Source organism: Lagopus leucura, unplaced genomic scaffold (assembly GCF_019238085.1).
Source record: "Lagopus leucura isolate 7727_CA_CO unplaced genomic scaffold, USGS_WTPT01 Super-Scaffold_100002, whole genome shotgun sequence".
NCBI classification, from domain to species: domain Eukaryota; kingdom Metazoa; phylum Chordata; class Aves; order Galliformes; family Phasianidae; genus Lagopus; species Lagopus leucura.
In genome coordinates this window covers 61,270,585-61,286,840 of record NW_024962263.1, presented here as the reverse complement: position 1 = coordinate 61,286,840, position 16,256 = coordinate 61,270,585, and the positions used below count along the sequence as shown (strand labels likewise).

Below are 16,256 nucleotides of genomic sequence, written 5' to 3'. Positions count from 1 at the left end.
CTGCCTTGAGGAGTCTGTTCCATGCTCATCACCTTCTAGTAAAGAACCTTTTCCTGATATCCTACTTAAACCTACCCTGACCTAGCTCCATGCCATTCCTCAGGTTCAGCCTGAAAAAAAAAGTGGACCAAGTAAACTCCCCTTTTCCACAGGTGGAAAATGAAGTAGATTTATTTTGGCAAATAAAGAAGGGAAGGGGCTGTGAAAGTCAAGTCTGCAGTAGAAATATTAACTTTGCTGATAATACTTTTAAAGCACTAACGGTCCTAGAGCAAAGGCTATCTTTTATTATGCCAGCAAACAGCATTCAGCCTCATGAGACTAACAAGCATCAGTGTAATATATGGAAAACCTAGTGGTGGTTCAGACTAGTCTGGGGTTTGCTCTGAACATCAGATATAAGGAAAGTTAGTGTCAAATTGAATTACTGACTTTTAAGCTTCTGTATGCTTTTGTACAGTTTCATAAATATTTCTAAATTAAGGCAGCTTTCTACAGAAGACTTCAGCCAGCAGCAAAATGGAAGTGTGAAGCTGCACTGTAAGATATCACCATTTGAGGAGGTAGAGGGATAAGATGTAGGTACAGCCATTCTGCTCAGTGTTCCTCACTGGTGAAGGAACTGAGACCTGAAAGTGCTTTGTTGAGATGTGGTTATTTTGTGCCATGTTAATCATTTTAATAGAGTGGGGGAAAAAAAGAAAAAAAAAAAAAGAATACATAATCCAGAGTAGCTGTGAACAATACTGCATAGCAATTGAGTAGAAGCAATGCAGAAGTTTAAAAGCAATCAAAACACAAACATGAAAAAACAGGCTTCTGTAGAAAATGTTAGCTAACTGATAAAAAATGTCAAATTCGTTACAGTTATCCTATGTTCTAAATCGACATGACCTGAATGTAATGGACATTTGTTCAGGTAGTAAGAGCAAAAGCATGCACACAAAAAATATCAGAAATACTGCTCTGCTTGGGGTTCAGCCCAGGCTTGTCCCACTTGCTACAATCGCTTGCTGGGGCACACTCCCTTGAGCGCCACCAAAGCTGCGCTGACTGTTCTCTCCCTGAGCATTGCAGAAGACTCAAAGGAAGCTGTACTGAAATTAAGTCCTTATTAATCAAAGGCAAAATAATTCTCTCTCTTCCGTCACATCAGAGAGTGGGGAGACAGTTACTGTGGAAGCGGAGAGCCTTGGCAGCCCTCCCGGCTCTTTGAGCTCAAAACAGTACAGCTCTGACAGTGCTGCGGCATGGGTGCACCGACACGATTTTATACTTCTGTTCACAAAGAGGTAGTTCACATGTCTTAGATCAGTCACAGCTTGCCCCAGTGATTCTAAAGGAAAAAAAGGAGGGAAAATAAATATACTATTGTTCTAGATTAAAAAAAAAAAAAAAAAACTAGAACAGAAAAGAGATTTTTTTAAGTGCTACTGATTTTCCTCTGCATTCCTGTATTACAAACTGCTCTGACAGTAATTCTGAATAGTAAATAAAGTAAAAAGAAATCCACTCTAATCAGATAAACTTATAATACCTTATGCTTATGGTTCTTGCGTTACCTTAGCAAAAATGAACCCTGCTTTGGGTTCTTCCAGGCTGTAGGATCACACCATTACATATCTTTCAACATAAAGTTACAAGAAAAAGAGACAAATACTTTTTTCTATTTCTATCAAGTTTTTATAATGTCTAGGTTTTCCATCTCAACTGTTCTTGTTCAAACTAAATCTAGGTCAGGAAAAAATCCCCACCTCATTTCCCTGAGAACCTACTTATTTTGTCTACCTCAACAACCAAGCTACTCTACCTTGTCATTTCAATTTTCACATATTTTCTCTTTGTGTATTAGTTCTTTGATTCAATGAAATCTCATCTCCTCAGCCCACTGCCATAAACTACTGTCCGGAACAAAGCTCTCTCTCAAATTCAATCTCAAACAAAATGAAAAAGAGAAAATCACAAATGAGAAAGTGGACTACAACCAATCCTATGGGTCTCATTCTCTCAAGGTCTGCAAGCTATTTTGCTTCATCAAGTAAACCTGAACTATGGGAAGGTGCTATCACCTCTCTCATTGTCGAGTGAGAATGTGTTAATAAAAACAAGACCTCCTTATGGGGACACTGGTGTGTCAATGTTAATCACCGATTTCACTGAAATACACTACTTGATCTCAAAAGTGATTTCCAGATGAAAGACAAACAGCTGAAATTGTGTTTGAATAAATCAAAAAGCAGGTTTATCACACATCTGTGGAATTACTAGTGCTAAACTATGATCACAATAAATATTAATTATATATCTAATGGTAACACCTAGAAGTCATCTGTGCTAATTTGAGTCTTATCTGAGATATTTAATAGCCTCATTAAGCTGGATGGCAAGGGAAACCTTTACATTTATGTTGTTATATTCTGCACAAAGCACTGACCTGTGGAGGGTCTCTGTTTAAAGAATCTTTAGATAGGGAATAATTTATTTTTGTTTCAAAATTTAGGATATTTATTGCACTTTCTCATACTGCCTTTTAAAAGGTTTGTAATTTCTTTCTTCAGTTCAGTACATGTGCTTTTTCTCCACTTTATATGCCTCCAACAGCTTTTGTAGAGAGCCCCACCTGCTAAAGCCTCCCCAAGAGAGCTGTAATAGCTGCAACTCATAGGACTAGATTGTGAAGCTTTTCCTTCAAAAGAAAATCTGGAAAACACCGAAAATAAAACACTTATGTAGCAAACATTTATAAATGCTGGAATTCAGCCCCTACATGTGAACTTCCAAGTTAAAAGGATTGGGCAAAGAAATTTATTAAGGTTCTCTAAAAGTGAGAAAATTCTTTGTCACATAATGGTGCCTATAATTTTTGCAATCAAGAGTAAGTAGTTGTCTAAATCCATGCTGTGCCATTGTTGAGGTACAAGCCGTGCAATTGCTTCAACAGAATTACATGCAAAGTTAGCACTGAAATAAAAAATGTTTCACCAATGACTGTGAATTTACTAAAAAAGGTGGGATTCATTTTTTTTTCCTTGTTTCACAGTGATTTTAAACCAGTGTAACCCCATTAATTGAACTTCATGAGACAGCAACAGTGTGCAGAATTGGTGCTAATGATTTCCCCACACCACATGATAGCAGTGACGTATTAATAACAGCATACTCTAGCTCAATGCAGATGTTCCTAGAGCCTGGTGACTATTGAAACGGTTTCAGTTTACTCAAAAGCAATACTTTGAATTCTTTATTCAGCTGCAAATCGAATGTGTTATTAATAAAACTGTTCTGACTTCTTCAGCTGTGCTTTTAAAAAGCTAGCCTACAGTTAAAAACTGCTAGCATTTCCCCATGATTTTTCAGGGCATTACCTCATTCTTAACAGATTTACTGTGGTGTGATTCCATAAATGTGCATATGTTACAGAATGAGACTTTAATGAACTTGGCAACCTGCAACATAATAAAAGTAACCTTCTAACTCACATATATATATATATATATATATATATATATATATATATATATATACAAACTTTGAAATGCGCACACATTCTCTAAAGCCTTCAATAGTCCTATTGCTATACTGGAACATAAATCCCTTGTTACTACTTTATCCATGAAACATTCATTTTTCATGCCTCAGCATTTTGTTTCCTACTAAGCAAAGAATCCAGCTTCTGTGAAGTCCTGCAAGGCTCAGTTTTGTTCCCCCTGTTCTATTCTCATCTTACTACTTCCTAAGAATCAGATGTGATGTCATCAGTCACCTCTAATGTTAACCACTAACATCAACTTTAGTGATGCTTATCTGCAGGCATTTTAACACTTGTTAGTGTATCTCCTCCTCCATAGTTCCCACTGTTAACTTCTAGGTTTGCTCTTGCTCTTGGTTTCCTAGGCCAAAGCTTGAGATGTACCCAAACAAATAATCTCTTTCATTATCTGCTCCTTCTGTCTGCTCCTTCTAAACTGCTTGCATAATCTCAGCACTGACTTGGTTCTTCTACATCTCATCTGCAGACTGCCTGCTGATTCCTGCAACATTCTCTGTATATAAAAATTTCTTTGGCATACAGCTGGATCATGCTTTGCTTCCCCTAAAACCATAAGGCAACAGCGTACTCAGAAACCCAGTGCTTGCAATGAAGAATTTTGCAGCCTGTGTCCCTTTTCAAAGATGTCTTGGACTGCCCTGCTCAGTAGCTGCTAGGATTGATGTCTGAACTGTGGTCTTCCTGACACAGACACCCCAGGTGCCAGAGGCCAGTCACCTCATTTCATCTCTTCCAAACAATGACATGGGAGAGCAGAGTCCTTGAAAATACTCCCTACATCCATCTTCACCAAATTCCTCATCTTGATACTCATCTGTTTTCAATTCAGTTACATCTCCTTCTGCCCTAAAGCCAAGCTCTCCAGCCTGACAGATGTACAGATTGTAATCCATCCTCCAATGCACAGAATGATGCATCTGCTCCTCCCCCAAAAGCAAGCTACAAAAAAAAGAGAATAAAATTCCTCCAACATTCTCCCTCACCCAAATATTTGCTTGGAAGAAATCTACAGCAATGGAAGAAGAACACAGTATGTCACATTTTTTCATGCTGTAATTGTTAACCACGTTTAATATGCAGCCAGCTGTTTAACTCCTGTCTACAGCAAAAGCTGGTGAGTTACTCGAAGACAAACAAAAGCAAACAAACAAATAAAAGCAAACAAACTCCAAATACACATACAGAAGCCACACATATGCAATCAGCCATTAGCACTAGTTCCTATAAAAAATTCACGATTATCTTCAGCTAGGGCAAGGCAATTCTACAGAAACTGGAGTGCTACATTCAAAATAATAGAGAAAAATATAAAATGCTACTGGTCAAGTTCATATAAAGGATTTAAAGTTTTGCTTAAATAAGAATGTGCATACTTCTCCTTGTTTAGAGACACACAGAAAATTTGAAACGAACTGTTAGAACACAGGTATCAACACTGACAGAGTATGTATAAAGTTTAAACCTCTCAGCGTGGGACACAAGTTACAACACAAAAATAGCATGTAACACAAAGAAATTACTTGGGAAACAGATAAAAATGTGGGATACTTTCATGGATGAAAACTAACTTGGCTTTGTAATATAGCTAACTAAGCCTTCATTTTCTAGCATAGAAAATACATATGAGACATTATTCTGAGGTGTTCTAAGCCAAGTTCCTAGAAATCAAAGAATTTGAAATCTGTTTTGCTGGGACCTAGTCTAGTCAATCACTTATTTTAAATCTCATATTTTTATTTGAAATACTTTGTTAAGGATCTATCTCATAAATAAATAAGCATATAGGTGGATAAATAAATACTTCTGCCTTTATTTTGATGGAGCCTATACTTAAAAATAAATTTTAGAACAGCAAAGAGCTTGTTTAATAGAGACAAGCAAAATTCCTAAACTGACTAAATGTAGAAAATAAATATAGTAAAAAAATTTTTAAGACTTAAGAATTGTTTAATAGAGAAGCTTTTTAAAGGTTTTGTTGTTTTGGTCATATACTAAGAACTTTATTAAATGCTTTATTTCAGAATGCAAGCAAGTTGCAGATTTGTATGACTCACAACCAACTGCAGAAAACATGCATTCATCCCATATAATTCCCATATAGTTCTACTATAGTTACAGTGACTTTAGAGTCAAGGCCATCTGAAACAGCCGATACTAGATTTGACCAAAAATGAAAAGGAGACACAGAAAGAAGATAAAGAACATGTCTGTGTTCTTTATCACGCCAAATCAAAACTCTATATGGAAAATGTCTTACCGGAAAGGATTCCTTCAAGCAGCAACCACTAGCAAGATGCAGATTTTTCTTGTTATCTGAGAAAATGGATCATGTCATCCCATGTTACAAAATGTCTTGGATTCTTTATCTAGCTAAAGAGCACTGAAGCATCTGTAAGTGTCCAGAATCACAAGCGGTAGTTGTGGGTACATATATCCTTGGTGGAGAAGTACACCACATCAGCCATTTTCAAGATTTCTCAACTATCCATCACCCAAGCCAGGGCTCCCCACAGTTTCTACTGTCTGTTATACTGGTCTGAGGTGGAACAGCTCTTAAACTGAGAAACAGAAGTCTATTACTTCTACAAAGAAGCTGTATTCACAGTGGAGCACACTGGCTTTTCAGGTTTGAATAATGTGTTTAGTTCTTAACTAGAGTAGCTTCTCTACAACTAACTTATTTTGCACAACTAATGAAATGCTTCCTTATCAGGCATGTTTTTCCTTCATGACCTTGCCCATACAGCTGAGGTTTAACAAGCACCTTGTTGGCTTGAGTTGCTCTGCTCTGTAACGATGCCTTCCTTCCTGTTGTGGAAAGCAAGAAGCTGGCCTAACAAATTCAAAGCTGTGAAATGAATCATAAAGGCTTTAAAAATTTGCTGCAATCTCATATATATGTTCTCTTGGCCAGTCAAATCTGTGTTCTTTTCTACCCAGAAAGGATTTGCTTTTCATACGTGTATCTTAATTTGAAAATGTCCATTCATGTTCTATGGTATCGGAAACTTAAGAACGCTCAGTGGGAGTGGCTTTCATTTTCTGCCTAATTTTAACTTCAGATACATACTGGGAAATAAATTACTTGACCTAGTAGATCAAACTATGATAAAAATTCAACTATAAAGTTTGGTGATAACAAACTTAATGATGAAAATTTTGTTAGAATTTGAATTCTATTCTCAAAGTCTGCAACCTGTTTAGCGCTTCCTTGCCCCTGAAATGGAAGCCTATTTTTTCGAAGTTTCCCATATTTTCTCTATTATTAAAAAAGTCTTTATAGACTTGCTATTGGAAAAGCTGCTATAGCTGTTTGTTTTATGTACCACTAAATAACATGATGTTAAAAACGAGAGTTGCCCTCTGTCAATTTTCGAGCAGGCAAATACATCTATGGTTACATAACCACCACACAGCTCACTCTTCTTGGCAAGAAATGAAATGAATAGTTTTTTCAGACAGAACGATATACAGAGGTTGCAATACTCTACAACTCCCCAGAAACAACCATTCCTTCCCACAATTAACGCAGGCATACACTCAAACCTCAGCCACTGATACGCAGCATCAAGCTACCAGCAGCCCCGTATCTGACAATTTAAGCTACTATCTCACCTCAGTCATGGACAAAGATTTGTATTCTCTTGGCACTAATAGGGACAATTACATTTAAAATACGTGGGAGATGAGGTGCACAAGCAAATGGTGCTTACACCTTAAAATGCCTTGGTTGTTTTGATTGAGCCTGGAAACGTAAATGAATCAGGAAACTTGCATTTTTTCTTCTCCAAAATTATTTACCAGCAAACAAAAGCATTTGAATGAAACATGTGAAATTGGCTGAGGAGATGGACTCAGATCAACCCAAAATCTCAAACTAAATCTGCACTCATTAAAACAGCATTTCTATTTTTTTCATGCAGGATGGACTCTTCATTCCTGGGAGCTGAGGTTCTGCTCATCTCAGTTACGTTCTACTCTCAATGCAAATTAACAATACTAAGAAGGCACAGGCTCTGAAAACTGTTTAAGTTCTTTTTCTCTTTAATCCATTTACACTAAAATAGCCCTAACCAGCCAATCAACAAGCAAAAAATACAAGACTAGTTTAATACATCTGCAATTAGCCTAGTGCATTTTACAATTTTACAACTAAAACTGTTTATCCTAATTCTGTAGCTTATTTTGCCCTTCAGGAAAACATATTTTTGAAGATGATGTTTCTTTGATAAGATACTGCTTTTTACTGCTTTCCATGTAAGGGTGTCAACTCTAAACTCTTAATGATCTAGAAGATTCTGAAACAGGGAAGAAGAAATCTCATATTCAAATTGAAGGCCTTTTTTTTTTTTCCTATTTTTTTTTTTTTTTTTTCTAATTGATCACAGCTACAATTGTTCATGTTAAAATAATCAAATCTAAAGTTCTGTTAGACCAAGTTCTGGCCTTCCAAAATTTTTGTTAGACCAAGTGCTAGCATTTCAAAACCAAAGTAAATGAAAAAGAATAGTCTCTTAAGTCTTCCTAAAGCACTTGTTAAAATGACTTGTTTAAAATTAGCATAGAAAGGCGCAAAAGCTCAAAGAGACAAATAGTTAAGAAAAAAAAGAAAGATAAAAAAAATAATATAAGACGACGATGTTAAACATGGACTGAAACAAAAGGCTTAGAAAACATTAAAGACATTAAAATGTAGATCCTTTTTTAATATTTTAGATTTGGGCACTGGAGCTGGGAATGCCACTTTTCTTCCAAAAGGTAAGAAGGATATTAAGTACAGATAATACATACCTGCTGCGTAGATAACATCTACCACCAAAGTCAGACCTTGCAATAAAACCTGTATCTTGTTTCGTAAGTAAAAAGCCAAGCTCCGTATTTCCATTTCTGTGATGACAAAAGAAGTGCAGATCGAATGGTAACTGCCCAGAAATTGTGTGAAACTACATATGTATAGTTGATGCCATACAAGGTCTCTATTCAGACTGTCAATGTCACAGTGCGGCTACCGAACAGCCCAGCAGAAGACTGTTTTCAACTTCTTTAGCAGATGGAGCAGGGGAGTAATTAACAGGTATTTAGCAATATTGCAAATGAAATTCTATCAATTATCATAATTACTCTGAACTGCAGCAGCAGGTACAAGCCAACACCTGACTACAACTAACAAGTGCAGAGAGAGGAGAGAGTATTTATCGATGTGCAATCACAGCATGGACAACATCTCAGTTCTCTGAGTCATCTCTAGACCTCTGCAGAAGGAATTTTGTCTGCCAGTGTAATGTCAGTCTGACATTTCCTTGCAGAAGGAGTAAATACTATTATCCCGAAGAGCATATCAAAAGACACTGTCTGAAAGACACTTTCAGGTGCAATTCTGAAAGTGGCGATATGAATAAGTCATTACAGTCATCAATTTCAAAGCAACAAAAAGAAAAATCTAGCTGCAAGAAGCACAATATGTGCCTGAGATACATGAGGAAACGTGTCAGTTGCCATGAAGAGTTTTCAAGTATGTGGAACTGCTCTGAGAGCATAAAATGATCTCACTCCTTGTCTGGTGCCGATACTTCAAACTTCAGCAGCTAACGAACAAATGTTGTGTTTAACACAGAAAGGGGGAAATTCTAAGAGCTGCCTGAATTTCTGCCTATTTTGGATAACAAGCAGCTGGTTACTTCTGAGTGCATTACCAAGCTGGTGTAGCAGAGAAACCCCATACAAAAACGATGTGAAGAAACATTTCTCACTGCAACTCTGCCAGAGATGCACTAAAAATCCAGCCTGAATTGTATTTTCCATTTCACAGGCACAAAACTTAGTCTTGGGTGCAGTTCTGAGAATTTATCCCTCAAAGCCCCCCTCCCACCTGCTCCCAATTTCTGTGTTTGGGCAGGCATTGTCTTGGGGCAAACGTTGCCATGCTAGAAATAGAGACAGAAAACAGCAGTATTTGTACAGGTCTATTGTGGTTGGATTCACAGATAAGCAGGAGGCAAAGAAAATTCACACAGCATCTTGTATACTGCTACTGTAATGTATGTCCTCGTTGCTTGGATACCTCCAGTGAATTACCAAGCAGGGGTGCGAGTCTCTTTCCTAGCTGATATTAAATAAAAAAATCCCAATGTACCGCTGTGTAAGAAGTAGAAGATGCACATGGAGGCTTCCTGAGCGCTTGCCCGCTAAGTGCCATAAGAAGACAGATCGAGAATTTTAAATCTTGTGGTTTGCTGCTCCATGTTATGAACCAGATCTCATACAATTCATCACCCAAGTTACAAAAAAATAGTTCAAGAACTCAAAATAATGAATTCTGTCATTTCCAATAGAAGTGTGAAGGGAGAATTATGAATGAACCTTTTAAAACACGTATGTGGAGGGAGATTGCCCTTCTACAAAATGAAAGCAGCAGGCTTCTATTTAAATGGTCCAATCCTGAAACCGAGACCTTTCATTTTCAATTAACTTAAATTGACAATTGAGAAAGGTTTGAAAATGTTGTTGGAGCCTTTCACTTTGATAGATCTCAGCTCTGACATTGCACACAGCATTCTGACCTGATTTTTAGGGTGTGCTGTTTTAAAATTGAAAATTTGAAAAGAATTTGATTCAATCAAAGCTGTTGCAAGACACTCAAACATCTTAATTTATTAGTAATGCATTTCCCATATTTTCTCATCATATGTTATGTAATGCATCATTCATTAAGGCACATTAAAACCTAAGAACCATGCCTTTCTATAATGTATTAGAGCAACATTTTCCTTGCAAAAATTAATTCTATCATGGAACATATTGCCATTTACAACAGGCAACAACAGCAAAAATAAAAACCTTTACATATATTCTAAAACAACCTACTTTACCAAGCTACAATACTGAAATAATGCCATTATCCAGTATTGTGTACCTCTTATCAACATGGTGTAACTTAAGCAAATCAAGCTAATTTTCAAGCTTAATATCAAACTGTGAATTGCTTTGGTCACTTCTGAACACACAAAGGGAACAAAAGAAAGAATTGTGAACAGCTGAAACACTTCACTTAGATAAAAGTGTAATTAATCAAGCCAAATACGGAAGTTCAAAATCCTTAAGTAGAGATCTCCCTGTATGGGAAGTGCCCACATATCAATTAATAAATGGAGCACATTGCTCCTGCTCTTCAACAGATATAGAAATATAATTGGGTCAGCTTAGAGCCACATGATCGCCATGATTGATTCTTAAGTCACTTGTGAATTTGTTCTGTTAAAATACATCTAATTCCTAAATAAACAAGCATAAAATTTGATTTATTTTCCAAAACTTCCATCACATTTGGGGTTACTGGAATCTTTCCAGTACAGAGCATGCAAGTGCAGGCTGGGCAGCCACATTAACGACCTTGATTTTTTTTTCAGGACATCTCTTCATACAAAGAATATTGTTTAAAGGATACTATGAATATTGTTTAAAGTAATGTTCTGATTCTTGTAGCCAACAAAAAGCCAGTGAAAACTGATGTTCGTGATGCAGATTTAGAACTAATGGGTTGTATGTGCTGGACCCCATTTTTTCAACTCAATCCTAAAGAGAGTGAAGACACAACAGAAACAACCTCTCGCAGTACTGAGTCCATATACACCTGCTATGAATTCTGCAGCAAAGTTCGGAACAGAAGCCACGTCAAAGCACGATGACTAAATTCTGTTCCTGCATCTTTTCAGTTTTTCAGTAAACACACACCAAAACCTATTTGATTCTAAAATTCAACTTTGGCCTACTCTGATGGAGTGAAAGCAGCAAAGACGTGTTTATCCCACAAGACCTTTTGCAGGGAGCTGGTCAGGAGCTACTTTAGTGATGCATGCAGAAGAACAGTAAGTATAACTTGACCATCCAAGGAATTAGATGCTGCCAGGCCTCAGGAATTCCATTTTCTCCAGTGTATCTTCATTGGTGGGAGGCAGGACAGACAGCAGTACTACCTCAATGCCAACTAAATCTTCGGCCATTATACTGCATATTGGTACTTACTTACAATAGCCACTTGGAAATTCAGTCTGGATTTCTGCATCGTCCTGCATCCTTAACATGACTAATATTTGATTATACTTTTTTGTGTGTACGAAGTGACTGCCCGGTGTGCTTCAGCAATAGAAACAGGGACAGGGACGGAGAGCTGAGCACTAGATTATGATTAGTATAAATATAGATTAATAAAAATAAAATAAAAAATAAAATAAAATTAAAAAAATAATAAAAAAAAATAAATAAAATAAAATTCTGTTTTCTTCTCAATGTTTTCCAAACTGAAAGATAATGAGAAGGGTGAATTGATCTTCAACAGAACAGTGTAAGCATTTTGTCCCTTTTTTCTTAGCATATGACAAGAAAAAGGAAAGAAGAATGACATGGTTGATGCACAGTTTGTAATATTTGAAAATATTGAAAATGATATATACACCTGTGTGTATATATATATATGCCTCTATGTTAGCTGTGAGAACTGCTGTTCGTAAGGAACATGGAGAATTCCAAAGCCATTTGCAGTTCCATTCAGCACAGAGAAGAGTTAAGGACTTGGAGAGCTGGGAAGCCTGGTCAGTTCTACACATGGAGCCAATTTTAACAAACACAGCAGCAGAAACAAAGATGTCACCTTCAGTTATTCCAGTGTCTTTATAATATGGATGAGAAGTCACCATAAACCAAAGTACATGGCTCATTGTACAAGGAGTGGCCTACAACAAGGAAGGTCAGACACAACACAACCATACTTCCCTACAGAATATTGCTTTAAAATACTACTACCAATGCAACTTACTGTATTTTTCTGAAAATGTTTGACTATGTCTCCCACTTCAGCACATGGGAAGTTGGATTCAGGCTGAAGTGCAGCATCTGAAAGTTGGCTTTCAATAAAGCTACAAGGCGGCCTGTTTTGGTGCACCTACTGTGCTGGAGCAGTGCACTGGCAGCACTGCTGGATCTGCCTGCAAAACCCTTCCTCGGCTCTCATCTTGCTTGGGCCTTTTCATGTTTATAAACATAATCGTTTCATGTTTACATGTATAATCATTATTTTTTCCCTACGGGAAGTATTTTGGGATTCCTCACTGAGGCACACTGCTGGGCCACGAACTATTAGTAGGAACAGCCTCTTACAAATCCACCTGCTGCACAGGTCACTGTGAGAGGGCGGGGCTGAGAAATTAATAAAGAAAAAAAAAAAAGAAGAAAAAGAAGAAGGCACTCGGAAAATGCTTTTAAAACCGATGCAAAGTTGTAACTGGGGCTGCAAAAACTCCGCAGACGGCTGCACAGCGCCGGAGCAGTGCCGGGGCCGTGTCCGCCGGCTCCCACGTCCGCGACCTACGGCCGCAGCGGCAGCACACCCCGCCCCGGGGGCCCGAGGCTGCGCCTAGCGTGCGGCGTGCTTCTGCGGAGCAGCCCTCATGCCGACAACAGAGACACGTGACTAGACGTATTTCTTTAGGGGGAAAAGAAAAAAAAAAAAAAAAAAGTGGATGTATGTAATCGAACCCCCATCCTCCCCCCCTCTTCTCCACCCCCGCCCTTCCCCAGTCCGGCTCTGCTGTCCGCTCTCCCGCCGGCTGGGCAGCGCTCCCGGCCCGCACGCCCTCCTCCCGCCGCCGGGCTGCCCCTCGTCACGCTGCTGCCAGACCCGGACTTACCGGCGGGACAGCGCCGTCCCTCGGCCCCCGCGGCGCGCTCGCGGTTCAGGGCGGCGGCATCCCCCGGGCCGGCCGCCTCCCCGCACCCCCCGTTTGGTCCCGGCGCTGCGCTGCGTGCCTCTCTCGGTGCGGCCGGCACCGTACGCTGTAGCGTGGAAGAGGCGGAGGAGTGTGCGTGTGTTTGTGTGTGTGTGCAGAGGGAGAATTAACTTTGCTCAATGGCGACAGGGCAGCAGCCTCAGCCCAAGCATCAGATCGATTTACTAAACAAACGTGGGTGGGGATGTTAAACAGTAACCAGCAGCTTCAATGAAAACTGAAAGCTGCTCAGCCCACGGCTGGCCCTGCGCGCACCCTGCGCCCCGCCGGCTGCCGTGCGAGGCGCTCCCGGCCCGGCTCGGCTCGGTTCGGCCCGGAGCTCTCCGGCGGGGCTCCGCCGCCCGGCCCGGCACCCTCGGGGCATCGGCCCAGCGGCGCGGCCTGCGGGCAGCGCGGGGGGAGGTGCGTGCCCAGCGCCGTCTGCGGGCGGCGTCCGCTCGGGCTGCCCACGGCACTGCGCTGGGGGAACGGAGCAATCCCGCTCTGCCCCGCTGTTGCCCCCGCTTCCCTGCGAACGCCCTGTTCCTTGCCCTAGGTCGGTGGACCTCTCAGCGCCGCGCAGGTCGTGACACAAGGAAGTGTTTATAAAATAATAATTGTCATTGTCCTCTGCCACGGCACACTCAGATTCGAAACAGTAATTAACGGTCAAACCGTGAGATCACTGCTCACTTCCGCGGAGGCATCGGGAAGGGAGCGGGCACCTGGGGCTGTGTGTCACCGCCACCCGGAGTGTCCCTGCCGTGTGAAATAGAGTGGGAGATGCCACGCGAGAGCGAAGAAAGTGCCCGCGGAGCGCCCGGCCTGTGCGCGTCGCGCGCCGCTCACAGTGCCGGGATGCGAGCGGCACTCGAAGGAGCGGCGCAGCGAGGGTCATGCGCTGAGATTGGGGAGAAAAAGAGATGAAAAACGTTCTTTTCCTCTGGTCTCTGTGATTGATGGGTTTCTCAGCGAGGAGCTCAGCTCTTCGTCCTCACCGCGGTCCCTCGCCGTGCCGCTGGATCTCGTTACGGAGGCCGATGCCTCGTTCCCTGAGCTCACCCGTGGAAGCTGCGGGTTCGCTTTCCAGGGGCTTTCGATTGTCACTTGGAGGGGACAAAGAGAATTCCGCTTGGCAATTCCCTCCGTTACGAAACATTAAATAATCATTGGAAATAATTGCCCCGTAGCCACAGGGCCCTCAGATGTTATCACAGAGGTGGGTTTTAAGAGGCCAATGAAAGTCGCCGGGGAAGCTGATCCCGAGGAGCGCTGCCCATCGCAAGTGAAATGCCGCGGGCAGGGGCAGCGCTGGCACTGACACACGCGCTGCTGCGGCTCGGAGCGCTCCGCGGGAGCGAATGGCTTAAAAGCGACCGCCACCTGCGTGGGGTCGGCTTTCACCTCGCTGCTGGAAATCTCGGCCCGATGCTGTGGGCATGAGCACTTTGCTTAAATGAATAAAAAGCGTTGGTCATCATTTCTTTGCTGCCCTAATGAGAATAAAAAACAAACTAAAGCCATATAAGACCCTATGTCCACCCTCGTTTCTGGATCGTGAGGAGCAATTTGATGGGTTGCGGACGTGGGGGGCACGGTGCTTCGGTTCCGGTCCCTCCCTCGTGTCCCAGCGCAGTTAATTCTTCTCCCTGCGGGAAACGTTCTGCCTCGTACCAAAGAAAACAGCCCGCAGGGTGGGAAATAGGGCTTCTTTCCCGTGCGGGGAATATTTGCGCCTATTTCCCATCACATAAGGCCGCGTTTGATGTAACCTTAATGTAACTAGTGCCTTTCATTTCTACACGAGCGTTTCCTTAAACACCGTTTATGAAGTGGTTGCCTCTTTCAGTTACCAACGGCGTTTTTGAGTTAGAGTTTGGGAGTAGCACCTAGTTCCTCGGCAGTTTCATCGCCGCATGGGCTACCTCTAAGGCAGCGCTTCCACGTGTCACCTCCGCGCTAAAACCACGCGGCTGCCCAAAGAATCCGGGAGCCGCCAGGTGCCTCTGGAGCCTCCTCCGGCTCCCCCACTCCTCCCCCCCTCCCCCGTCGCACAGGGCTGGGGGCTGCGGCCGCCTCTATTTCCACCCTCAGGAGAGGAGCGGGCAGGAGGCGGGTGCAGGGCAGACGCGGGGACCCTGTGGCCGGCATCCCGGGGCCGCAGGGCGGGGATTGTCCCTTTGCCCACCGCTCTTTTGCATCCTGAGAGGCAAGGCGGGGAGATGGAACTGATCTCAGTGCGGGCAGCGGATCTACGCAGCTTTTTTCAGCGTTGATAACGAATATTTCCAGCGCTGACCTCCAGGGGGAAGCCCCAGGCGGTACAGCTCCTGTGCAAATTTTGAGAAGCCCCTCTAAGCGCTTGGCCGTGGCCGCAGACCCTGGCTTACTGCCGCAGGGCACTCCCCGAGCACCTGTGCCAGGCTCTGCCTTTCCCCACCCGCTCCGGGCTTTGACCTACCGGGCGGACGCCCGCATTGTATTTGGGGACAGGACGAGGGGAACTACAGGCCAGGAGAAGGGGGGTGCACCCCATCCGCAGCCCGCCTGGCCTCCTTCGCTCCATCCCGGTATCATTAACCCGCGGGTGAGGCAACTGTTTGTGTGCCTTCGTTCTCTTTCCAGGGCTGCTTTTTCCCTGTTACTGATCCATCCCTCGTAAATCATTTATAGGAACAGGGCGCTTCTCTCCTCGCAGGAGCTTCCCTTGAAAAACTTTCCCATCTTCAGGCGAGCGCCTTTTCTTTGTGGACGAGAGTAACTGATAAAAGACCCCAACGCGCCGTCAGACACCACCTAAACGGCTGCCGGGAACTGCAGTCACCGCGGGTCACGGGGCGCTCCTGGCTCGAAAAGCGCAATACAGGAAACGATCAAGACCAAACCGGTTTAAAGAAGCAGCTAGTTTTATGTGGTTACCTGAGACCATAAATGGGAAACCTGCT

General features: G+C 42.2%; 1 protein-coding gene across 6 annotated transcripts in view; it reads right to left on the bottom strand.

The window, feature by feature from the left end:
- HNF4G (hepatocyte nuclear factor 4 gamma) overlaps positions 1-13,288 on the bottom strand; it is a 60,004-nt gene extending 46,716 nt beyond the window's left edge. For 3 of the 6 annotated variants that reach the window (XM_042869994.1, XM_042869996.1, XM_042869999.1), the window contains exons 1-2: positions 13,234-13,267; positions 8,342-8,437 (exon numbers count right to left, since the gene is read on the bottom strand). The gene's annotated coding sequence lies outside the window, so the exon portion shown is untranslated. Of the gene's footprint in view, positions 1-8,341; positions 8,438-13,233 lie in introns of all 6 variants that reach the window. The other 3 variants (XM_042869995.1, XM_042869997.1, XM_042870000.1) reach the window with 3 other exon arrangements.
- Between the last annotated feature and the right edge of the window lie 2,968 nt (positions 13,289-16,256).